Source organism: Lissotriton helveticus, chromosome 5_1 (genome assembly GCF_964261635.1).
Source record: "Lissotriton helveticus chromosome 5_1, aLisHel1.1, whole genome shotgun sequence".
Taxonomy (NCBI): domain Eukaryota; kingdom Metazoa; phylum Chordata; class Amphibia; order Caudata; family Salamandridae; genus Lissotriton; species Lissotriton helveticus.
Genome location: NC_136065.1, coordinates 615,665,936 through 615,691,695, shown reverse-complemented (window position 1 = coordinate 615,691,695; position 25,760 = coordinate 615,665,936).

The following is a 25,760-nucleotide window of genomic DNA, read 5'->3' as shown; positions in this document are numbered from 1 at the left end:
GTTCTCTTGGTTCTTTCTGCACTGCTCTTGCCTCTTTCTGCTTCCCTCTTGTCTCTTTGAATACCTTTTTTGCTTCTTTCTACACTTCTCTCTCCCCTTTCTGCACCCCTCTTGCCTCTTTCAACACCTCTGTTGCTTTTTTCTGCAGATCTATTGCCTCTTTCTGCCCTTCACTTGCCTGTTTCAGCACCTCTGTTGCTTTTTTCAGCATATCTCTTGCCTCTTTCTGTACCCCTCTTTTCTCGTTCTGCACCTCTCTTGCCTCTTTCTGCAACCCCGTTTCGTCTCTGTGCACATTTCCTGCCTGTTTTTGCACCTCCCTTGCCTCTTTCAGACCTCTGTTGCCTTTCTCTGCAGATCTTTTAACCATTTCTGCACCTCACTTGCCTCTTTCAGCATCTCTGTTGCTTTTTTCTGCAGATCTCTTGCTACTTTCTGTACCTCTTGTGCCTCTTTCTGCACCCATGCCCCCTCTTTCTGCACCTTTCCTGCCTGTTTCAGCACCTCTCTTGCATCTCTTTTGCCTCTCTCTGTACCTCTGGTATCTCTTTCTGTACTTCTCTTCCTTCTTTCTGCACCGCTCCTGCCTTTTTCTGTACCTTTCGTGCCTCTTTGTGCACCTTTCCTACCTCATTCTGCACCCCTCTTGCTTCTATTTGCGCCTCTGTTGGTTGCCTCTCTCTGCTATTCTTTTGCTTGTTCTGTACCTCTCCTACCTCTTTCTGCACCAATCTTGCTTCTTTTTGCACCTCTGTTGGTTATTTCTGCACTGCTCTTGCTTATTTCTGCACCCCACTTTCCTCTTTCTGCACTTCCCTTGCTTCTTTCTACACCTCTGTTGCTTCTTTCAGCAATTCTCTTGCCTCTTTCTGCTGTTATCTTGCTTGCTTTTGCACCTCTCTTGCGCCTTTCTGCACCTCTGTTGCCTCATTCTGCAACCCTGTTCCCTCTTTGTGTACCTTTTCTGCCTGTTTCTGCACCTCCCTTGCCTCTTTCTGTACCTCTGTTGCCTCTTTCTTCACTTATCTTACTACTTTCTGCATCCCTCTTGCCTCTTTCAGCACCTCTGTTGCTTTTCTCTGCAGATCTTTTGACCCTTTCTGCACCTCACTTGCCTCTTTCAGCAACTCTGTTGCTTCTTTCTGCACTTCTCTTCCTTCTTTCTGTACCCCTCATGCCTCCTTCTGCACCTCTGATGCTTTCTGTTCTTGCCTTGTTTCTTACTGCACTGCTCGTGCCTCTCTCTGCATCCCTCTTGTCTCTTTGAAAACCTATTTTGCTACTGTCTGCGCTTCTCCCTCCCCTTTCTGCACCCCTCTTGCATCTTTCAACACCTCTGTTGCTTTTTTTGCAGATCTGTTGCCTCTTTCTGCCCTACACTTGCCTCTTTCAGCACCTCTGTTGCTTTTTTCTGCATATCTCTTGCCTCTTTCTGCACCCTTCTTTTCTCTTTCTGCACCTCACTTGCCTCTTTCTACACCCGTTTCCTCTTTATGCACATTTCCTGTGCCATATCCGTGGGCTCCTCTCTTTCTACTGTCACTTTTCGTTGTGTTTGTTCCCTCAGTGATTCTTTTCCGTTCTTTTCTTCTTTCTCTGGTCCCTTCGTCTTCTCCTCGCCTACGCTCAGTGTGTCTTTCGTTTTTTTCGTGTCATATGTCATGGTTATGAGAGGAGTTGGCCTAACGGCTAAGGTGCTCGACCTCGGACCTGGGGATCTGGGTTCGAGCCTCGGTAACGACGCCAAAAAACCTCCTGTGATTCTGGGCAAATCACTTAATCTCCCCATGCCTAAAATGAAAGTGTGTCCTCATGTAACGTAACTGGTGCTATGTAAAGCGCTCTGATACCTGATTCGGTTCGGGTCTAGTTCGAGCTATATAAAACTCTGCAAAAAAATAAAAATAAAATAAAATTCCTGCTTGTTTTTGCACCCCCCTTGCCTCTTTCAGACCTCTGTTGCATTTCTCTGCAGATCTTTTGACAATTTCTGTTGCTTCTTTCTGCATCTCTCTTGCCTCTTTCTGCATTCCTCTTCCCCCTTTGTTAAACTCTCTTGCTTTTTTCTACACCTCTCATCCCTCTTTCTGCACCACTCTTGCTAATTTCAGCACCTCTGTTGCTTTTTTCTGCAGATCTCTTGCCTATTTCTGCACCTCACTTGCCTCTTTCAGCACCTCTGCCGCTTGTTGCTATACTTCTCTTCCTTCTTTCTGTACCCCTTGTGCCTCCTTCTGCACTTCTATTGCTTCTTCCTGCACTTCTCTTGGTTCTTTCTGCACTGCTCTTGCCTCTTTCTGTAACCCTCTTGCCTTTTTAAGCACCTCCTTTGCTTCTTTCTGTACCTCTATCTCCTCTTTCTGCACCTCTCTTCCCTCTTTGTGCACCTCTCTTGCCTCTTTCTGTACCTCTTTTGCTTCTTGCTGCACTTCTCTTCCTTCTTTCTGCACCCCTTGTGCCTCCTTCTGCACATTTGTTGCTTCTTTCTGCACTTCTCTTGGTTCTTTCTGCACTGCTCTCGCCTCTTTCTGCATCCCTCTTGTCTCTTTGAACACTTTTTTGCTTCTTTCTGCACTTCTCTCTCCCCTTTCTGCACCCCTCTTGCCTCTTTCAACACCTCTGTTGCTTTTTTCGGCAGATCTATTGCCTCTTTCTGCCCTTCACTTGCCTCTTTCAGCACCTCTGTGGCTTTTTTTCTGCATATCTGTTGCCTCTTTCTGCACCCCTCTTTCCTTTTTCTGCACCTCTCTTGCCTCTTTCTGCAACCCCGTTTCCTCTTTGTGCACATTTCCTGCCTGTTTTTACACCCCCCTTGCCTCTTTCAGACCTCTGTTGCCTTTCTCTGCAGATCTTTTGACCATTTCTGCACCTCACTTACCTCTTTCAGCACCTCTGTTGCTTTTTTATGCAGATCTCTTGCTACTTTTTGTACCTCTTGTGCCTCTTTCTGCACCCCTGTCCCCTCTTTATGCACCTTTCCTGCCTGCTTCAGCACCTCTCTTGCACCTCTCTTACCTCTCTCTGTACCTCTGGCACCTCTTTCTGCATTTCTCTTCCTTCTTTCTTCACCGCTCCTGCCTTTTTCCGTACCTTTCTATCCTCTTGTGCACCTCTCCTACCTCTTTCTGCACCCCTCTTGCTTCGTTTTGCACCTCTGTTGGTTCTTTCAGCAATCTCTTGCCTCTTTCTGCTATTTTGTTGCTTGTTCTGCACCTCTCTTGCGTTTTTTTACCTTTATTGCCTCTTTATGCACTTCACTTGCTTCTTTCTGCACCTCTCTCACCTCTTTCGGCACCTCTGTTGCTTCTTTCTGTACCCCTCTGCCTCTTTCTGCACCCTTCTTCCTTCTTTGTGCAACTCTCCTGCCTCTTTCTATACCTCTCTTCCCTCTTTCTGCACCACTCTTGCCTCTTTCAGCACCTCTGTTGCTTATTTCTGCACTTCTCTTGCCTCTTTCTGCACCCTGTGAGCCTCTTTCAGTACCTCTGCCTCTTGTTTCTGCACTTCTCTTCCTTCTTTCTGCACTCCTTGTGCCTCCTTCTGCACTTCTGTTGCTTCTTCCTGCACTTCTCTTGGTTCTTTCTGGACTGCTCTTGCCTCTTTCTGTATCCCTCTTGCCCTTTTGAGCATCTCTTTTGCGTCTTTCTGTACCTCTATCTCTTCTTTCTGCACCTCTCTTCCCTCTTTCTGCACCTCTCTTGCCTATTTCTGTACCTCTTTTGATTCTTGCTGCACTTCTCTTCCTTCTTTCTGTACCCCTCGTACCTCCTTCTGTACCTCTGTTGCTTCTTTCTGCAGTTCTCTTGGTTCTTTCTGCACTGCTCTTGCCTCTTTCTGCTCCCCTCTTGTGTCTTTGAACACCTTTTTTTGCTTCTTTCTGCACTTCTCTCTCCCCTTTATGCACCCCTCTTGCCTCTTTCAACACCTCTGTTGCTTTTTTCTGTAGATCTATTGCCTCTTTCTGTCCTTCACTTGCCTCTTTCAGCACCTCTGTTGCTCTTTTCTGCATATCTCTTGCCTCTTTCTGCACCTCACTTGCCTCTTTCTACACCTGTTTCCTCTTTATGCACCTCTGTTGCTTTTTTGTGCAGATCTCTTGCCTGTTTCTGCACCTCACTTGCCTCTTTCAGCACCTCTGTTGCTTTTTTCTGAAGATCTCTTGCCTCTTTCTGCAAACCTCTTTTCTTTTTCTGCATCCCTCTTTTCTCTTTGTTCAACTCTCTTGCTTTTTTCTACACCTCTCTTCCCTCTTTCTGCACCACTCTTGCTAATTACAGCACCTCTGTTGTTTTTTTCTGCAGATCTCTTGCTGTTTCTGCACCTCACTTGCCTCTTTCAGCACCTCTGTTGCTTTTTTCTGAAGATCTCATGCCTCTTTCTGCAAACCTCTTTTCTTTTTATGCACCTCTCTTGCCTCTTTCTGCACCCCTGTACCTTCTTTTTACACCTTTATGGCCTGTTTCTGCACCTATCTTTACTCTTTCAGCACCTCTGTTATTCCTTTCTGCACTTTTCTTCCTTCTTTCAGCATCTCTCTGGCTTCTTTCTGCACCTCACTTGTTCTCTTTCAGCATCTCTGTTTCTTTTTTCTGCAGATCTCTTTCCTCTTTCTGAACCCCTCATTTCTCTTTCTGCACTGATCTTGCCTCTTTCTGCACCCCTGTTCCCTCTTTGTGTACCTTTTCTGCACCTCTCTTGCCTCTTTCTGTACCTCTGTTGCCTCTTTCTGCACTTCTCTTACTTCTTTCTGCACCACTCTTGCCTCTTTCAGCACATCTGTTGCTTTTCTGTGCAGATCTTTTGACCCTTCCTGTACCTCACTTGCCTCTTTCAGCACCTCTATTGCTTTTTTCTGCAGGTATATTGCCTCTTTCTGTACCTCTTGTGCCTCTTTCTGTACCCCTGTTCCCTCTTTCTGTACCTTTCCTGCCTGGTTCTGCCCTTCTCTTGCCTCTCTTTGTACTTCTGGTACCTCTTTCTGCACTTCTCTTCCTTCTATCTGCACCCCTCGTGCCTCCTTCTGCACCTCTGATGCGTCTTTCTGTTCTTCCCTTGGTTCTTTCTGCACTGCTCGTGCCTCTCTATGCATCTCTCTTGTCTCTTTGAAATCCTCTGTTGCTTTCTTTTTTCTGCAGATCTATTGCCTCTTTCTGCCCTTCACTTGATTCTTTCAGCACCTCTGTTGCTTTTTTCTCCATATCTCTTGCCTCGTTCTGCACCCTTCTTTTCTCTTTCTGTACCTCTCTTGCCTCTTTCTGCTCCCCTCTTGTCTCTTTGAATACCCTTTTTGCTTCTTTCTACACTTCTCTCTCCCCTTTCTGCACCCCTCTTGCCTCTTTTAACACCTCTGTTGCTTTTTTCTGCAGATCTATTGCCTCTTTCTGCCCTTCACTTGCCTCTTTCAGCACCTCTGTTGCTTTTTTCTGCATATCTCTTGCCTCGTTCTGCACCCTTCTTTTCTCTTTCTGCACCTCTCTTGCCTCTTTCTGCACCCCTGTTTCCTCTTTCTGCACATTTCCTGCCTGTTTGTGCACCTCACTTGCCTCTTTCAGACCTCTGTTACATTTCTCTGCAGATCTTTTGACCCTTTCTGACCTCACTTGCCTCTTTCAGCACCTCTGTTGCTTTTTCTCTTGCCTCTTTCTATACCTCTCGTGCCTCTTTCTGCACCCCTGTTCCCTCTTTCTGCACCTTTCCTGCCTGCTTCAGCACCTCTCTTGCCTCTCTCTGTACCTTTGGCACCTCTTTCTGCGCTTCTCTTCCTTCTTTCTGCACTGCTCCTGCCTTTTTCTGTACCTTTTTTGCCTCTTTGTGCACCTCTCCTACCTCTTTCTGCATCCCTCTTACTTCTTTTTGCACCTCTGTTGGTTCTTTAAGAAATTTTCTTGCCTTTTTCTGCTATTCTCTTGCTTGTTCTGCACCTCTCTTACCTCTTTTGGCACCCCTGTTGCTTCTTTCTGTTCCCCTCTTGCCTCTTTCTGCACCCCTCTTCCCTCTTTCTGCAACTCTCCTGCCTCTTTCTATACCTCTCTTCCCTCTTTCTGCACCACTCTTGCCTCTTTTAGCATCTCTGTTGCTTATTTCTGCACTTCTCTTGCCTCTTTCTGCACCCTTTGAGCCTCTTTCAGTACCTTTGCCGCTTGTTGCTACACTTCTCTTCCTTCTTTCTGTACCCCTTGTGCCTCCTTCTGCACTTCTGTTGCTTCTTCCTGCACTTCTCTTGGTTCTTTCTGCACTGCTCTTGCCTCTTTCTGTAACCCTCTTGCCTTTTTGAGCACCTCTTTTGCTTCTTTCTGTATCTCTATCTCCTCTTTCTGCACCTCTCTTCCCTCTTTCTGTACCTCTCTTGCCTCTTTCTGTACCTCTTTTGCTTCTTGCTGCACTTCTCTTCCTTCTTTCTGCACCCCTCGTGACTCCTTCTGCACATCTGTTGCTTCTTTCTGCACTTCTCTTGGTTCTTTCTGCACTGCTCTCGCCTCTTTCTGCATCCCTCTTGTCTCTTTGAACACCTTTTTTGCTTCTTTCTGCACTTCTCTCTCCCCTTTCTGTACCCCTCTTGCCTCTTACAACACCTCTGTTGCTTTTTTCTGCAGATCTATTGCCTCTTTCTGCCCTTCGCTTGCCTCTTTCTGCACCCCTCTTTTCTCTTTCTGCACCTCTCTTGCCTCTTTCTGCAACCCCGTTTCCTCTTTGTGCACATTTCCTGCCTGTTTTTACACCTCCCTTGCCTCTTTCAGACCTCTTTTGCCTTTCTCTGCAGATCTTTTGACCATTTCTGCACCTCACTTGCCTCTTTCAGCACCTCTGTTGCTTTTTTATGCAGATCTCTTGCTACTTTCTGTACCTCTTGTGCCTCTTTCTGCACCCCTGTCCCCTCTTTCTGCACCTTTCCTGCCTGCTTCAGCACCTCTCTTGCACCTCTCTTGCCACTCTCTGTACCTCTGGCACCACTTTCTGCATTTCTCTTCCTTCTTTCTGCACCGCCCCTGCCTTTTTCTGTACCTTTCTTGCCTCTTGTGTACCTCTCCTACCTCTTTCTGCACCCCTCTTGCTTCTTTTTGCACCTCTGTTGGTTCTTTCAGCAATCTCCTGCCTCTTTCTGCTATTTTGTTGCTTGTTCTGCACCTCTCTTGCTTCTTTTTTTTCCTTTATTGCCTCTTTATGCACTTCACTTGATTCTTTCTGCACCTCTCTCACCTCTTTCGGCACCTCTGTTGCTTCTTTCTGTACCCCTCTTGCCTCTTTCTGCACCCCTCTTACTTCTTTGTGCAACTCTCCTGCCTCTTTCTATACCTCTCTTCCCTCTTTCTGCACCACTCTGGCCTCTTTCAGCACCTCTGTTGCTTATTTCTGCACTTCTCTTGCCTCTTTCTGCACCCTTTGAGCCTCTTTCAGTACCTATGCCTCTTGTTTCTGCACTTCTCTTCCTTCTTTCTGCACTACTTGTGCCTCCTTCTGCACTTCTGTTGCTTCTTCCTGCACTTCTCTTGGTTCTTTCTGCACTGCTCTTGCCTCTTTCTGTATCCCTTTTGCCTTTTTGAGCACCTCTTTTGCTTCTTTCTGTACCTCTATCTCCTCTTTCTGCACCTCTCTTCCCTCTTTCTGCACCTCTCTTGCCTATTTCTGTACCTCTTTTGCTTCTTGCTGCACATCTCTTCCTTCTTTCTGCACCCCATGCGCCTCCTTCTGCACCTCTGTTGCTTCTTTCTGCAGTTCTCTTGGTTCTTTCTGCACTGCTCTTGCCTCTTTCTGCTTCCCTCTTGTCTCTTTGAATACATTTTTTGCTTCTTTCTACACTTCTCTCTCCCCTTTCTGTACCCCTCTTGCCTCTTTCAACACCTCTGTTGCTTTTTTCTGCAGATCTATTGCCTCTTTCTGCCCTTCACTTGCCTGTTTCAGCACCTCTGTTGCTTTTTTCAGCATATCTCTTGCCTCTTTCTGTACCCCTCTTTTCTCGTTCTGCACCTCTCTTGCCTCTTTCTGCAACCCCGTTTCCTCTCTGTGCACATTTCCTGCCTGTTTTTGCACCTCCCTTGCCTCTTTCAGACCTCTGTTGCCTTTCTCTGCAGATCTTTTAACCATTTCTGCACCTCACTTACCTCTTTCAGCATCTCTGTTGCTTTTTTCTGCAGATCTCTTGCTACTTTCTGTACCTCTTGTGCCTCTTTCTGCACCCATGCCCCCTCTTTCTGCACCTTTCCTGCCTGTTTCAGCACCTCTCTTGCATCTCTTTTGCCTCTCTCTGTACCTCTGGTATCTCTTTCTGTACTTCTCTTCCTTCTTTCTGCACCGCTCCTGCCTTTTTCTGTACCTTTCTTGCCTCTTTGTGCACCTTTCCTACCTCATTCTGCACCCCTCTTGCTTCTATTTGCGCCTCTGTTGGTTGCCTCTCTCTGCTATTCTTTTGCTTGTTCTGTACCTCTCCTACCTCTTTCTGCACCCATCTTGCTTCTTTTTGCACCTCTGTTGGTTATTTCTGCACTGCTCTTGCTTATTTCTGCACCTCACTTTCCTCTTTCTGCACTTCCCTTGCTTCTTTCTACACCTCTGTTGCTTCTTTCAGCAATTCTCTTGCCTCTTTCTGCTATTATCGTGCTTGCTTTTGCACCTCTCTTGCGCCTTTCTGCACCTCTGTTGCCTCATTCTGCAACCCTGTTCCCTCTTTGTGTACCTTTTCTGCCTGTTTCTGCACCTCCCTTGCCTCTTTCTGTACCTCTGTTGCCTCTTTCTTCACTTATCTTACTACTTTCTGCACCCCTCTTGCCTCTTTCAGCACCTCTGTTGCTTTTCTCTGCAGATCTTTTGACCCTTTCTGCACCTCACTTGCCTCTTTCAGCAACTCTGTTGCTTCTTTCTGCACTTCTCTTCCTTCTTTCTGTACCCCTCATGCCTCCTTCTGCACCTCTGATGCTTTCTGTTCTTGTCTTGTTTCTTAATGCACTGCTCGTGCCTCTCTCTGCATCCCTCTTGTCTCTTTGAAAACCTATTTTGCTACTGTCTGCGCTTCTCCCTCCCCTTTCTGCACCCCTCTTGCATCTTTCAACACCTCTGTTGCTTTTTTTGCAGATCTGTTGCCTCTTTCTGCCCTACACTTGCCTCTTTCAGCACCTCTGTTGCTTTTTTCTGCATATCTCTTGCCTCTTTCTGCACCCTTCTTTTCTCTTTCTGCACCTCACTTGCCTCTTTCTACACCCGTTTCCTCTTTATGCACATTTCCTGTGCCATATCCGTGGGCTCCTCTCTTTCTACTGTCACTTTTCGTTGTGTTTGTTCCCTCAGTGATTCTTTTCCGTTCTTTTCTTCTTTCTCTGGTCCCTTCGTCTTCTCCTCGCCTACGCTCAGTGTGTCTTTCGTTTTTTTCATGTCATATGTCATGGTTATGAGAGGAGTTGGCCTAACGGCTAAGGTGCTCGACCTCGGACCTGGGGATCTGGGTTCGAGCCTCGGTAACGACGCCAAAAAACCTCCTGTGATTCTGGGCAAATCACTTAATCTCCCCATGCCTAAAATGAAAGTGTGTCCTCATGTAACGTAACTGGTGCTATGTAAAGCGCTCTGATACCTGATTCGGTTCGGGTCTAGTTCGAGCTATATAAAACTCTGCTAAAAAATTAAAATAAAATAAAATTCCTGCTTGTTTTTGCACCCCCCTTGCCTCTTTCAGACCTCTGTTGCATTTCTCTGCAGATCTTTTGACAATTTCTGTTGCTTCTTTCTGCATCTCTCTTGCCTCTTTCTGCATTCCTCTTCCCCCTTTGTTAAACTCTCTTGCTTTTTTCTACACCTCTCATCCCTCTTTCTGCACCACTCTTGCTAATTTCAGCACCTCTGTTGCTTTTTTCTGCAGATCTCTTGCCTATTTCTGCACCTCACTTGCCTCTTTCAGCACCTCTGCCGCTTGTTGCTATACTTCTCTTCCTTCTTTCTGTACCCCTTGTGCCTCCTTCTGCACTTCTATTGCTTCTTCCTGCACTTCTCTTGGTTCTTTCTGCACTGCTCTTGCCTCTTTCTGTAACCCTCTTGCCTTTTTAAGCACCTCCTTTGCTTCTTTCTGTACCTCTATCTCCTCTTTCTGCACCTCTCTTCCCTCTTTCTGCACCTCTCTTGCCTCTTTCTGTACCTCTTTTGCTTCTTGCTGCACTTCTCTTCCTTCTTTCTGCACCCCTTGTGCCTCCTTCTGCACATTTGTTGCTTCTTTCTGCACTTCTCTTGGTTCTTTCTGCACTGCTCTCGCCTCTTTCTGCATCCCTCTTGTCTCTTTGAACACTTTTTTGCTTCTTTCTGCACTTCTCTCTCCCCTTTCTGCACCCCTCTTGCCTCTTTCAACACCTCTGTTGCTTTTTTCGGCAGATCTATTGCCTCTTTCTGCCCTTCACTTGCCTCTTTCAGCACATCTGTGGCTTTTTTTCTGCATATCTCTTGCCTCTTTCTGCACCCCTCTTTCCTTTTTCTGCACCTCTCTTGCCTCTTTCTGCAACCCCGTTTCCTCTTTGTGCACATTTCCTGCCTGTTTTTACACCCCCCTTGCCTCTTTCAGACCTCTGTTGCCTTTCTCTGCAGATCTTTTGACCATTTCTGCACCTCACTTACCTCTTTCAGCACCTCTGTTGCTTTTTTATGCAGATCTCTTGCTACTTTTTGTACCTCTTGTGCCTCTTTCTGCACCCCTGTCCCCTCTTTATGCACCTTTCCTGCCTGCTTCAGCACCTCTCTTGCACCTCTCTTACCTCTCTCTGTACCTCTGGCACCTCTTTCTGCATTTCTCTTCCTTCTTTCTTCACCGCTCCTGCCTTTTTCCGTACCTTTCTATCCTCTTGTGCACCTCTCCTACCTCTTTCTGCACCCCTCTTGCTTCGTTTTGCACCTCTGTTGGTTCTTTCAGCAATCTCTTGCCTCTTTCTGCTATTTTGTTGCTTGTTCTGCACCTCTCTTGCGTTTTTTTACCTTTATTGCCTCTTTATGCACTTCACTTGCTTCTTTCTGCACCTCTCTCACCTCTTTCGGCACCTCTGTTGCTTCTTTCTGTACCCCTCTTGCCTCTTTCTGCACCCTTCTTCCTTCTTTGTGCAACTCTCCTGCCTCTTTCTATACCTCTCTTCCCTCTTTCTGCACCACTCTTGCCTCTTTTAGCACCTCTGTTGCTTATTTCTGCACTTCTCTTGCCTCTTTCTGCACCCTGTGAGCCTCTTTCAGTACCTCTGCCTCTTGTTTCTGCACTTCTCTTCCTTCTTTCTGCACTCCTTGTGCCTCCTTCTGCACTTCTGTTGCTTCTTCCTGCACTTCTCTTGGTTCTTTCTGGACTGCTCTTGCCTCTTTCTGTATCCCTCTTGCCTTTTTGAGCATCTCTTTTGCGTCTTTCTGTACCTCTATCTCTTCTTTCTGCACCTCTCTTCCCTCTTTCTGCACCTCTCTTGCCTATTTCTGTACCTCTTTTGATTCTTGCTGCACTTCTCTTCCTTCTTTCTGTACCCCTCGTACCTCCTTCTGCACCTCTGTTGCTTCTTTCTGCAGTTCTCTTGGTTCTTTCTGCACTGCTCTTGCCTCTTTCTGCTCCCCTCTTGTCTCTTTGAACACCTTTTTTTGCTTCTTTCTGCACTTCTCTCTCCCCTTTATGCACCCCTCCTGCCTCTTTCAACACCTCTGTTGCTTTTTTTCTGCAGATCTATTGCCTCTTTCTGCACCTCACTTGCCTCTTTCTACACCCGTTTCCTCTTTATGCACCTCTGTTGCTTTTTTGTGCAGATCTCTTGCCTGTTTCTGCACCTCACTTGCCTCTTTCAGCACCTCTGTTGCTTTTTTCTGAAGATCTCTTGCCTCTTTCTGCAAACCTCTTTTCTTTTTCTGCATCCCTCTTTTCTCTTTGTTCAACTCTCTTGCTTTTTTCTACACCTCTCTTCCCTCTTTCTGAACCACTCTTGCTAATTACAGCACCTCTGTTGCTTTTTTCTGCAGATCTCTTGCTGTTTCTGCACCTCACTTGCCTCTTTCAGCACCTCTGTTGCTTTTTTCTGAAGATCTCATGCCTCTTTCTGCAAACCTCTTTTCTTTTTCTGCACCTCTCTTGCCTCTTTCTGCACCCCTGTACCTTCTTTTTACACCTTTATGGCCTGTTTCTGCACCTATCTTTACTCTTTCAGCACCTCTGTTATTCCTTTCTGCACTTTTCTTCCTTCTTTCAGCATCTCTATGGCTTCTTTCTGCACCTCACTTGTTCTCTTTCAGCATCTCTGTTTCTTTTTTCTGCAGATCTCTTTCCTCTTTCTGAACCCCTCATTTCTCTTTCTGCACCGATCTTGCCTCTTTCTGCACCCCTGTTCCCTCTTTGTGTACCTTTTCTGCACCTCTCTTGCCTCTTTCTGTACCTCTGTTGCCTCTTTCTGCACTTCTCCTACTTCTTTCTGCACCACTCTTGCCTCTTTCAGCACATCTGTTGATTTTCTGTGCAGATCTTTTGACCCTTCCTGTACCTCACTTGCCTCTTTCAGCACCTCTATTGCTTTTTTCTGCAGGTATATTGCCTCTTTCTGTACCTCTTGTGCCTCTTTCTGTACCCCTGTTCCCTCTTTCTGTACCTTTCCTGCCTGGTTCTGCCCTTCTCTTGCCTCTCTTTGTACTTCTGGTACCTCTTTCTGCACTTCTCTTCCTTCTTTCTGCACCCCTCGTGCCTCCTTCTGCACCTCTGATGCGTCTTTCTGTTCTTCCCTTAGTTCTTTCTGCACTGCTCCTGCCTCTCTATGCATCTCTCTTGTCTCTTTGAAATCCTCTGTTGCTTTCTTTTTTCTGCAGATCTATTGCCTCTTTCTGCCCTTCACTTGATTCTTTCAGCACCTCTGTTGCTTTTTTCTCCATATCTCTTGCCTCGTTCTGCACCCTTCTTTTCTCTTTCTGTACCTCTCTTGCCTCTTTCTGCTCCCCTCTTGTCTCTTTGAATACCCTTTTTGCTTCTTTCTACACTTCTCTCTCCCCTTTCTGCACCCCTCTTGCCTCTTTTAACACCTCTGTTGCTTTTTTCTGCAGATCTATTGCCTCTTTCTGCCCTTCACTTGCCTCTTTCAGCACCTCTGTTGCTTTTTTCTGCATATCTCTTGCCTCGTTCTGCACCCTTCTTTTCTCTTTCTGCACCTCTCTTGCCTCTTTCTGCACCCCTGTTTCCTCTTTCTGCACATTTCCTGCCTGTTTGTGCACCTCACTTGCCTCTTTCAGACCTCTGTTACATTTCTCTGCAGATCTTTTGACCCTTTCTGCACCTCACTTGCCTCTTTCAGCACCTCTGTTGCTTTTTCTCTTGCCTCTTTCTATACCTCTCGTGCCTCTTTCTGCACCCCTGTTCCCTCTTTCTGCACCTTTCCTGCCTGCTTCAGCACCTCTCTTGCCTCTCTCTGTACCTTTGGCACCTCTTTCTGCACTTCTCTTCCTTCTTTCTGCACTGCTCCTGCTTTTTTCTGTACCTTTTTTGCCTCTTTGTGCACCTCTCCTACCTCTTTCTGCATCCCTCTTACTTCTTTTTGCACCTCTGTTGGTTCTTTCAGAAATTTTCTTGCCTTTTTCTGCTATTCTCTTGCTTGTTCTGCACCTCTCTTACCTCTTTTGGCACCCCTGTTGCTTCTTTCTGTTCCCCTCTTGCCTCTTTCTGCACCCCTCTTCCCTCTTTCTGCAACTCTCCTGCCTCTTTCTATACCCCTCTTCCCTCTTTCTGCACCACTCTTGCCTCTTTTAGCATCTCTGTTGCTTATTTCTGCACTTCTCTTGCCTCTTTCTGCACCCTTTGAGCCTCTTTCAGTACCTTTGCCGCTTGTTGCTACACTTCTCTTCCTTCTTTCTGTACCCCTTGTGCCTCCTTCTGCACTTCTGTTGCTTCTTCCTGCACTTCTCTTGGTTCTTTCTGCACTGCTCTTGCCTCTTTCTGTAACCCTCTTGCCTTTTTGAGCACCTCTTTTGCTTCTTTCTGTATCTCTATCTCCTCTTTCTGCACCTCTCTTGCCTCTTTCTGTACCTCTTTTGCTTCTTGCTGCACTTCTCTTCCTTCTTTCTGCACCCCTCGTGACTCCTTCTGCACATCTGTTGCTTCTTTCTGCACTTCTCTTGGTTCTTTCTGCACTGCTCTCGCCTCTTTCTGCATCCCTCTTGTCTCTTTGAACACCTTTTTTGATTCTTTCTGCACTTCTCTCTCCCCTTTCTGTACCCCTCTTGCCTCTTACAACACCTCTGTTGCTTTTTTCTGCAGATCTATTGCCTCTTTCTGCCCTTCGCTTGCCTCTTTCTGCACCCCTCTTTTCTCTTTCTGCACCTCTCTTGTCTCTTTCTGCAACCCCGTTTCCTCTTTGTGCACATTTCCTGCCTGTCTTTACACCTCCCTTGCCTCTTTCAGACCTCTGTTGCCTTTCTCTGCAGATCTTTTGACCATTTCTGCACCTCACTTGCCTCTTTCAGCACCTCTGTTGCTTTTTTATGCAGATCTCTTGCTACTTTCTGTACCTCTTGTGCCTCTTTCTGCACCCCTGTCCCCTCTTTCTGCACCTTTCCTGCCTGCTTCAGCACCTCTCTTGCACCTCTCTTGCCACTCTCTGTACCTCTGGCACCACTTTCTGCATTTCTCTTCCTTCTTTCTGCACCGCCCCTGCCTTTTTCTGTACCTTTCTTGCCTCTTGTGTACCTCTCCCACCTCTTTCTGCACCCCTCTTGCTTCTTTTTGCACCTCTGTTGGTTCTTTCAGCAATCTATTGCCTCTTTCTGCTATTTTGTTGCTTGTTCTGCACCTCTCTTGCTTCTTTTTTTCCCTTTATTGCCTCTTTATGCACTTCACTTGATTCTTTCTGCACCTCTCTCACCTCTTTCGGCACCTCTGTTGCTTCTTTCTGTACCCCTCTTGCCTCTTTCTGCACCCCTCTTACTTCTTTGTGCAACTCTCCTGCCTCTTTCTATACCTCTCTTCCCTCTTTCTGCACCACTTTGGCCTCTTTCAGCACCTCTGTTGCTTATTTCTGCACTTCTCTTGCCTCTTTCTGCACCCTTTGAGCCTCTTTCAGTACCTATGCCTCTTGTTTCTGCACTTCTCTTCCTTCTTTCTGCACTACTTGTGCCTCATTCTGCACTTCTGTTGCTTCTTCCTGCACTTCTCTTGGTTCTTTCTGCACTGCTCTTGCCTCTTTCTGTATCCCTTTTGCCTTTTTGAGCACCTCTTTTGCTTCTTTCTGTACCTCTATCTCCTCTTTCTGCACCTCTCTTCCCTCTTTCTGCACCTCTCTTGCCTATTCCTGTACCTCTTTTGCTTCTTGCTGCACATCTCTTCCTTCTTTCTGCACCCCGCGTGCCTCCTTCTGCACCTCTGTTGCTTCTTTCTGCAGTTCTCTTGGTTCTTTCTGCACTGCTCTTGCCTCTTTCTGCTTCCCTCTTGTCTCTTTGAATACCTTTTTTGCTTCTTTCTACACTTCTCTCTCCCCTTTCTGCACCCCTCTTGCCTCTTTCAACACCTCTGTTGCTTTTTTCTGCAGATCTATTGCCTCTTTCTGCCCTTCACTTGCCTGTTTCAGCACCTCTGTTGCTTTTTTCTGCATATCTCTTGCCTCTTTCTGTACCCCTCTTTTCTCGTTCTGCACCTCTCTTGCCTCTTTCTGCAACCCCGTTTCCTCTCTGTGCACATTTCCTGCCTGTTTTTGCACCTCCCTTGCCTCTTTCAGACCTCTGTTGCCTTTCTCTGCAGATCTTTTAACCATTTCTGCACCTCACTTGCCTCTTTCAGCATCTCTGTTGCTTTTTTCTGCAGATCTCTTGCTACTTTCTGTACCTCTTGTGCCTCTTTCTGCACCCATGCCCCCTCTTTCTGCACCTTTCCTGCCTGTTTCAGCACCTCTCTTGCATCTCTTTTGCCTCTCTCTGTACCTCTGGTATCTCTTTCTGTACTTCTCTTCCTTCTTTCGGCACCGCTCCTGCCTTTTTCTGTACCTTTCTTGCCTCTTTGTGCACCTTTCATACCTCATTCTGCACCCCTCTTGCTTCTATTTGCGCCTCTGTTGGTTGCCTCTCTCTGCTATTCTTTTGCTTGTTCTGTACCTCTCCTACCTCTTTCTGCACCCATCTTGCTTCTTTTTGCACCTCTGTTGGTTATTTCTGCACTGCTCTTGCTTATTTCTGCACCTCACTTTCCTCTTTCTGCACTTCCCTTGCTTCTTTCTACACCTCTGTTGCTTCTTTCAGCAATTCTCTTGCCTCTTTCTGCTATTATCGTGCTTGCTTTTGCACCTCTCTTGCGCCTTTCTGCACCTCTGTTGCCTCATTCTGCAACCCTGTTCCCTCTTTGTGTGCCTTTTCTGCCTGTTTCTGCACCTCCCTTGCCTCTTTCTGTACCTCTGTTGCCTCTTTCTTCACTTATCTTACTACTTTCTGCACCCCTCTTGCCTCTTTCAGCACCTCTGTTGCTTTTCTCTGCAGATCTTTTGACCCTTTCTGCACCTCACTTGCCTCTTTCAGCAACTCTGTTGCTTCTTTCTGCACTTCTCTTCCTTCTTTCTGTATCCCTCATGCCTCCTTCTGCACCTCTGATGCTTTCTGTTCTTGCCTTGTTTCTCACTGCACTGCTCGTGCCTCTCTCTGCATCCCTCTTGTCTCTTTGAAAACCTATTTTGCTACTGTCTGCGCTTCTCCCTCCCCTTTCTGCACCCCTCTTGCATCTTTCAACACCTCTGTTGCTTTTTTTGCAGATCTGTTGCCTCTTTCTGCCCTACACTTGCCTCTTTCAGCACCTCTGTTGCTTTTTTCTGCATATCTCTTGCCTCTTTCTGCACCCTTCTTTTCTCTTTCTGCACCTCACTTGCCTCTTTCTACACCCGTTTCCTTTTTATGCACATTTCCTGTGCCATATCCGTGGGCTCCTCTCTTTCTACTGTCACTTTTCGTTGTGTTTGTTCCCTCAGTGATTCTTTTCCGTTCTTTTCTTCTTTCTCTGGTCCCTTCGTCTTCTCCTCGCCTACGCTCAGTGTGTCTTTCGTTTTTTTCGTGTCATATGTCATGGTTATGAGAGGAGTTGGCCTAACGGCTAAGGTGCTCGACCTCGGACCTGGGGATCTGGGTTCGAGCCTCGGTAACGACGCCAAAAAACCTCCTGTGATTCTGGGCAAATCACTTAATCTCCCCATGCCTAAAATGAAAGTGTGTCCTCATGTAACGTAACTGGTGCTATGTAAAGCGCTCTGATACCTGATTCGGTTCGGGTCTAGTTTGAGCTATATAAAACTCTGCAAAAAAATAAAAATAAAATAAAATTCCTGCTTGTTTTTGCACCCCCCTTGCCTCTTTCAGACCTCTGTTGCATTTCTCTGCAGATCTTTTGACAATGTCTGTTGCTTCTTTCTGCATCTCTCTTGCCTCTTTCTGCATTCCTCTTCCCCCTTTGTTAAACTCTCTTGCTTTTTTCTACACCTCTCATCCCTCTTTCTGCACCACTCTTGCTAATTTCAGCACCTCTGTTGCTTTTTTCGGTAGATCTCTTGCCTATTTCTGCACCTCACTTGCCTCTTTCAGCACCTCTGCCGCTTGTTGCTATACTTCTCTTCCTTCTTTCTGTACCCCTTGTGCCTCCTTCTGCACTTCTATTGCTTCTTCCTGCACTTCTCTTGGTTCTTTCTGCACTGCTCTTGCCTCTTTCTGTAACCCTCTTGCCTTTTTAAGCACCTCCTTTGCTTCTTTCTGTACCTTTATCTCCTCTTTCTGCACCTCTCTTCCCTCTTTCTGCACCTCTCTTGCCTCTTTCTGTACCTCTTTTGCTTCTTGCTGCACTTCTCTTCCTTCTTTCTGCACCCCTTGTGCCTCCTTCTGCACATTTGTTGCTTCTTTCTGCACTTCTCTTGGTTCTTTCTGCACTGCTCTCGCCTCTTTCTGCATCCCTCTTGTCTCTTTGAACACTTTTTTGCTTCTTTCTGCACTTCTCTCTCCCCTTTCTGCACCCCTCTTGCCTCTTTCAACACCTCTGTTGCTTTTTTCGGCAGATCTATTGCCTCTTTCTGCCCTTCACTTGCCTCTTTCAGCACCTCTGTGGCTTTTTTTCTGCATATCTCTTGCCTCTTTCTGCACCCCTCTTTCCTTTTTCTGCACCTCTCTTGCCTCTTTCTGCAACCCCGTTTCCTCTTTGTGCACATTTCCTGCCTGTTTTTACACCCCCCTTGCCTCTTTCAGACCTCTGTTGCCTTTCTCTGCAGATCTTTTGACCATTTCTGCACCTCACTTACCTCTTTCAGCACCTCTGTTGCTTTTTTATGCAGATCTCTTGCTACTTTTTGTACCTCTTGTGCCTCTTTCTGCACCCCTGTCCCCTCTTTATGCACCTTTCCTGCCTGCTTCAGCACCTCTCTTGCACCTCTCTTACCTCTCTCTGTACCTCTGGCACCTCTTTCTGCATTTCTCTTCCTTCTTTCTTCACCGCTCCTGCCTTTTTCCGTACCTTTCTATCCTCTTGTGCACCTCTCCTACCTCTTTCTGCACCCCTCTTGCTTCGTTTTGCACCTCTGTTGGTTCTTTCAGCAATCTCTTGCCTCTTTCTGCTATTTTGTTGCTTGTTCTGCACCTCTCTTGCGTTTTTTTACCTTTATTGCCTCTTTATGCACTTCACTTGCTTCTTTCTGCACCTCTCTCACCTCTTTCGGCACCTCTGTTGCTTCTTTCTGTACCCCTCTTGCCTCTTTCTGCACCCTTCTTCCTTCTTTGTGCAACTCTCCTGCCTCTTTCTATACCTCTCTTCCCTCTTTCTGCACCACTCTTGCCTCTTTCAGCACCTCTGTTGCTTATTTCTGCACTTCTCTTGCCTCTTTCTGCACCCTGTGAGCCTCTTTCAGTACCTCTGCCTCTTGTTTCTGCACTTCTCTTCCTTCTTTCTGCACTCCTTGTGCCTCCTTCTGCACTTCTGTTGCTTCTTCCTGCACTTCTCTTGGTTCTTTCTGGACTGCTCTTGCCTCTTTCTGTATCCCTCTTGCCTTTTTGAGCATCTCTTTTGCGTCTTTCTGTACCTCTATCTCTTCTTTCTGCACCTCTCTTCCCTCTTTCTGCACCTCTCTTGCCTATTTCTGTACCTCTTTTGATTCTTGCTGCACTTCTCTTCCTTCTTTCTGTACCCCTCGTAGCTCCTTCTGCACCTCTGTTGCTTCTTTCTGCAGTTCTCTTGGTTCTTTCTGCACTGCTCTTGCCTCTTTCTGCTCCCCTCTTGTCTCTTTGAACACCTTTTTTTGCTTCTTTCTGCACTTCTCTCTCCCCTTTATGCACCCCTCTTGCCTCTTTCAACACCTCTGTTGCTTTTTTCTGCAGATCTATTGCCTCTTTCTGTCCTTCACTTGCCTCTTTCAGCACCTCTGTTGCTTTTTTCTGCATATCTCTTGCCTCTTTCTGCACCTCACTTGCCTCTTTCTACACCCGTTTCCTCTTTATGCACCTCTGTTGCTTTTTTGTGCAGATCTCTTGCCTGTTTCTGCACCTCACTTGCCTCTTTCAGCACCTCTGTTGCTTTTTTCTGAAGATCTCTTGCCTCTTTCTGCAAACCTCTTTTCTTTTTCTGCATCCCTCTTTTCTCTTTGTTCAACTCTCTTGCTTTTTTCTACACCTCTCTTCCCTCTTTCTGCACCACTCTTGCGAATTACAGCACCTCTGTTGCTTTTTTCTGCAGATCTCTTGCTGTTTCTGCACCTCACTTGCCTCTTTCAGCACCTCTGTTGCTTTTTTCTGAAGATCTCATGCCTCTTTCTGCAAACCTCTTTTCTTTTTCTGCACCTCTCTTGCCTCTTTCTGCACCCCTGTACCTTCTTTTTACACCTTTATGGCCTGTTTCTGCACCTATCTTTACTCTTTCAGCACCTCTGTTATTCCTTTCTGCACTTTTCTTCCTTCTTTCAGCATCTCTATGGCTTCTTTCTGCACCTCACTTGTTCTCTTTCAGCATCTCTGTTTCTTTTTTCTGCAGATCTCTTTCCTCTTTCTGAACCCCTCATTTCTCTTTCTGCACCGATCTTGCCTCTTTCTGCACCCCTGTTCCCTCTTTGTGTACCTTTTCTGCACCTCTCTTGCCTCTTTCTGTACCTCTGTTGCCTCTTTCTGCACTTCTCTTACTTCTTTCTGCACCACTCTTGCCTCTTTCAGCACATCTGTTGCTTTTCTGTGCAGATCTTTTGACCCTTCCTGTACCTCACTTGCCTCTTTCAGCACCTCTATTGCTTTTTTCTGCAGGTATATTGCCTCTTTCTGTACCTCTTGTGCCTCTTTCTGTACCCCTGTTCCCTCTTTCTGTACCTTTCCTGCCTGGTTCTGCCCTTCTCTTGCCTCTCTTTGTACTTCTGGTACCTCTTTCTGCACTTCTCTTCCTTCTTTCTGCACCCCTCGTGCCTCCTTCTGCACCTCTGATGCGTCTTTCTGTTCTTCCCTTGGTTCTTTCTGCACTGCTCGTGCCTCTCTATGCATCTCTCTTGTCTCTTTGAAATCCTCTGTTGCTTTCTTTTTTCTGCAGATCTATTGCCTCTTTCTGCCCTTCACTTGATTCTTTCAGCACCTCTGTTGCTTTTTTCTCCATATCTCTTGCCTCGTTCTGCACCCTTCTTTTCTCTTTCTGTACCTCTCTTGCCTATTTCTGCACCCCTGTTTCCTCTTTCTGCACATTTCCTGCCTGTTTTTGCACCTCACTTGCCTCTTTCAGACCTCTGTTACATTTCTCTGCAGATCTTTTGACCCTTTCTGTACCTCACTTGCCTCTTTCAGCACCTCTGTGGCTTTTTCTGCAGATCTCTTGCCTCTTTCTATACCTCTTGTGCCTCTTTCTGCACCCCTGTTCCCTCTTTCTGCACCTTTCCTGCCTGCTTCAGCACCTCTCTTGCCTCTCTCTGTACCTCTGGCACCTCTTTCTGCACTTCTCTTCCTTCTTTCTGCACTGCTCCTGCCTTTTTCTGTACCTTTTTTGCCTCTTTGTGCACCTCTCCTACCTCTTTCTGCATCCCTCTTACTTCTTTTTGCACCTCTGTTGGTACTTTCAGAAATTCTCTTGCCTCTTTCTGCTATTCTCTTGCTTGTTCTGCACCTCTCTTACCTCTTTCGGCACCCCTGTTGCTTCTTTCTGTGCCCCTCTTGCCTCTTTCTGCAAATCTCCTGCCTCTTTCTATACCTCTCTTCCCTCTTTCTGCACCACTCTTGCCTCTTTTAGCACCTCTGTTGCTTATTTCTGCACTTCTCTTGCCTCTTTCTGCACCCTTTGAGCCTCTTTCAGTACCTCTGCCGCTTGTTGCTGCACTTCTCTTCCTTCTTTCTGTACCCCTTGTGCCTCCTTCTGCACTTCTGTTGCTTCTTCCTGCACTTCTCTTGGTTCTTTCTGCACTGCTCTTGCCTCTTTCTGTAACCCTCTTGCCTTTTTGAGCACCTCTTTTGCTTCTTTCTGTACCTCTATCTCCTTTTTCTGCACCTCTCTTCCCTCTTTTTGCACCTCTCTTGCCTCTTTCTGTACCTCTTTTGCTTCTTGCTGCACTTCTCTTTCTTCTTTCTGCACCCCTCGTGCCTCCTTCTGCACCTCTGTTGCTTCTTTCTGCACTTCTCTTGGTTCTTTCTGCACTTCTCTCTCCCCTTTCTGCACCCCTCTTGCCTCTTTCAACACCTCTGTTGCTTTTTTCTGCAGATCTATTGCCTCTTTCTGCCCTTCACTTGCCTCTTTCAGCACCTCTGTGTCTTTTTTCTGCATATCTCTTGCCTCTTTCTGCATCCCTCTTTTCTCTTTCTGCACCTCTCTTGCCTCTTTCTGCAACCCCGTTTCCTCTTTGTGCACATTTCCTGCCTGTTTTTACACCCCCTTGCCTCTTTCAGACCTCTGTTGCCTTTCTCTGCAGATCTTTTGACCATTTCTGCACCTCAATTGCCTCTTTTAGCACCTCTGTTGCTTTTTTATGCAGATCTTTTGCTACTTTCTGTACCTCTTGTGCCTCTTTCTGCACCCCTGCCCCCTCTTTCTGTACCTTTCCTGCCTGCTTCAGCACCTCTCTTGCACCTCTCTTGTCTCTCTCTGTACCTCTGGCACCTCTTTCTGCATTTCTCTTCCTTCTTTCTGCACCGCTCCTGCCTTTTTCTGTACCTTTCTTGCCTCTTGTGCACCTCTCCTACCTCTTTCTGCACCCCTCTTGCTTCTTTTTGCACCTCTGTTGGTTCTTTCAGCAATCTCTTGCCTCTTTCTGCTATTCTGTTGCTTGTTCTGCACCTCTCTTGCGTCTTTTTTTACCTTTATTGCCTCTTTATGCACTTCACTTGCTTCTTTCTGCACCTCTCTCACCTCTTTCGGCACCTCTGTTGCTTCTTTCTGTACCCCTCTTCCTTCTTTGTACAACTCTCCTGCCTCTTTCTATACCTCTCTTCCCTCTTTCTGCACCACTCTTGCCTCTTTCAGCACCTCTGTTGCTTATTTCTGCACTTCTCTTGCCTCTTTCTGTACCCGTTGAGCCTCTTTTAGTACCTCTGCCTCTTGTTTCTGCACTTCTCTTCCTTCTTTCTGCACTCCTTGTGCCTCCTTCTGCAGTTCTGTTGCTTCTTCCTGCACTTCTCTTGGTTCTTTCTGCACTGCTCTTGCCTCTTTCTGTATCCCTCTTGCCTTTTTGAGCACCTCTTTTGCTTCTTTCTGTACCTCTATCTCCTCTTTCTGCACATCTCTTCCCTCTTTCTTCACCTCTCTTGCCTCTTTCTGTACCTCTTTTGTTTCTTGCTGCACATCTCTTCCTTCTTTCTGCACCCCTTGTGCCTCCTTCTGCACCTCTGTTGCTTCTTTCTGTACTTCTCTTGGTTCTTTCTGCACTGCTCTTGCCTCTTTCTGCATCCCTCTTGTCTCTTTGTACGCCTTTTTTGCTTCTTTCTGCACTTCTCTCGCCCCTTTCTGTACCCCTCTTGCCTCTTTCAACACCTCTGTTGCTTTTTTCTGCATATCTCTTGCCTCTTTCTGCACCCCTCTTTTCTCTTTCTGCACCTTTCTTGCCTCTTTCTGCAACCCCGTTTCCTCTTTGTGCACATTTCCTGCCTGTTTTTGCACCTCCCTTGCCTCTTTCAGACCTCTGTTGCCTTTCTCTGCAGATCTTTTGACCATTTCTGCACCTCGCTTGCCTCTTTCAGCACCTCTGTTGCTTTTTTCCTGCAGATCTCTTGCTACTTTCTGTACCTCTTGTGCCTCTTTCTGCACCCCTGTCCCCTCTTTCTGTACCTTTCCTGCACCTCACTTGCAACTCTTTTGTCTCTCTTTGTACCTCTGGTATCTCTTTCTGTACTTCTCTTCCTTCTTTCTGCACCGCTTCTTCCTTTTTCTGTACCTTTCTTGCCTCTTTGTGCACCTCTCCTACCTCATTCTGCACCCCTTTTCCTTCTATTTGCGCCTCTGTTGGTTGCCTCTTTCTGCTATTCTCTTGCTTGTTCTGTACCTCTCTTGCATCTTTCTGTACCTCTGTCGCCTCTTTCTGCACTTCACTTGCTGCCTTCTGTACCCCTCTTGCCTCTTTCTGCACACCTCTTCCTTCTTTGTGCAACTCTCTTGCCTCTTTCTATACCTTTCTTCCCTCTTTCTGCATCACTCTTGCCTCTTTCAGCACCCCTGTTGCTTATTTCTGCACAACTCTTGCATCTTTCAGCACCTCTGTAGCTTATTTCTGCACTTCTCTTGTCTTTTTGAACACCTTTTTTGCTTCTTTCAGCACTTCTCTCTCCCCTTTCTGCACCCCTCTTTCCTCTTTCAACACCTCTGTTGCTTTTTTCTGCACGACTCTTGCATCTTTCAGCACCTCTGTAGCTTATTTCTGCACTTCTCTTGCCTCTTTCTGCACCCTTCGAGCCTTTTTAGTACCTCTGTTGCTTGTTTCTGTACCTCACTTGCCCCTTTGTATACCTCTCCTACCTCTTTCTGCACCCCTCTTGCTTCTTTTTGCACCTCTGTTGGTTATTTCTGCACTGCTCTTGCTTATTTCCGCACCTCACTTGCCTCTTTCTGCACTTCTCTTACTTCTTTCTACACCTCTGTTGCTTCTTTCAGCAATTCTCTTGCCTCTTTCTGCTATTATCTTGCTTGTTTTTGCACCTCTCTGGTGCCTTTCTGCACCTCTGTTGCCTCTTTCTGCACTTCATGTGCTTTTTCTGCACCTCTATTGCCTCTTTTGGCACATCTGTTGCTTCTTTCTGCATCTCTCTTGCCTCTTTCTGCATCCCTCTTCCCTCTTTGTTCAACTCTCTTGCTTTTTTCTACACCTCTCTTCCCTCTTTCTGCACCACTCTTGCTAATTTCAACACCTCTGTTGCTTTTTTCTGCAGATCTCTTGCCTATTTCTGCATCTCACTTGCCTCTTTAAGCACCTCTCTTGCTTTTTTTCTGAAGCTCTCTTGCCTCATTCTGCAAACCTCTTTTATTTTTCTGCATCCCTCTTGCCTCTTTGTTCAACTCTCTTGCTTTTTTCTACACCTCTCTTCCCTACACATCTCTTGCCTCTTTCTGCAAACCTCGTTTCTTTTTCTGCACCTCTCTTGCCTCTTTCTGCACCCCTGTTCCTTCTTTCTGTACCTTTCCGGCCTGTTTCTGCACATATCTTTACTCTTTCAGCACCTCTGTTGTTCCTTTCTGCACTCTTCTTCATTCTGTCTGCATCTCTCTTGCTTCTTTCTGCACCTCACTTGCCTCTTTCAGCATCTCTGTTTCTTTTATCCGCAGATCTCTTTCCTCTTTCTGCACCCCTCATTTCTCTTTCTGCACCTCTCTTGCCTCTTTCTGCACCCCTGTTCCCTCTTTGTGTACCTTTTTTGCCTGTTTCTGCACCTCTCTTGCCTCTTTCCGTACCTCTGTTGCTTTTCTCTGCAGATCTTTTGACCCTTTCTGCACCTCACTTGCCTCTTTCAGCACCTCTGTTTCTTTTTTCCGCAGATATCTTGCCTCTTTCTGTACCTCTTGTGCCTCTTTCTGTACCCCTGTTCCCTCTTTCTGCACCTTTCCTGCCTGCTTCTGCACTTCTCTTGCCTCTCTTTGTACTTCTGGAACCTCTTTCTGCACTTCTCTTCCTTTTTTCTGCACCCCTCATGCCTCCTTCTGCACCTCTAATGCTTCTTTCTGTACTTCCCTTGGTTCTTTCTGTACTGCTCGTGCCTCTCTCTGCATCCCTCTTGTCTCTTTGAAATCCTCTGTTGCTTTTTTCTGCAGATCTATTGCCTCTTTCTGCCCTTCACTTGCCTCTTTCAGCACCTCTGTGGCTTTTTTCTGCATATCTCTTGCCTCTTTCTGCACCCCTCTTTTCTCTTTCTGCACCTCTCTTGCCTCTTTCTGCAACCTTGTTTCCTCTTTGTGCACATTTCCTGCCAGTTTTTGCACCTCCCTTGCCTCTTTCAGACCTCTGTTGCCTTTCTCTCCAGATCATTTGACCATTTCTGCACCTCATTTGCCTCTTTCAGCACCTCTGTTGCTTTTTTCTGCAGATCTCTTGCCACTTTCTGTACCTCTTATACCTCTTTCTGCACCCCGGTCCCCTCTTTCTGCACCTTTCTTGCCTGCTTCAGCACCTCTCTTGCACTTCTTTTGCCTCTCTCTGTACCTCTGGTACCTCTTTCTGTACTTCTCTTCCTTCTTTCTGCACCGCTCCTGCCTTTTTCTGTACCTATCTTGCCTCTTTGTGCACCTCTCCTACCTCATTCTGCACCCTCTTGCTTCTATTTGCACCTCTGTTGGTTCTTTCAGCAATTATCTTGCCTCGTTCTGCTATTCTCTTGCTTGTTCTGTACCTCTCTTACATCTTTCTGTACCT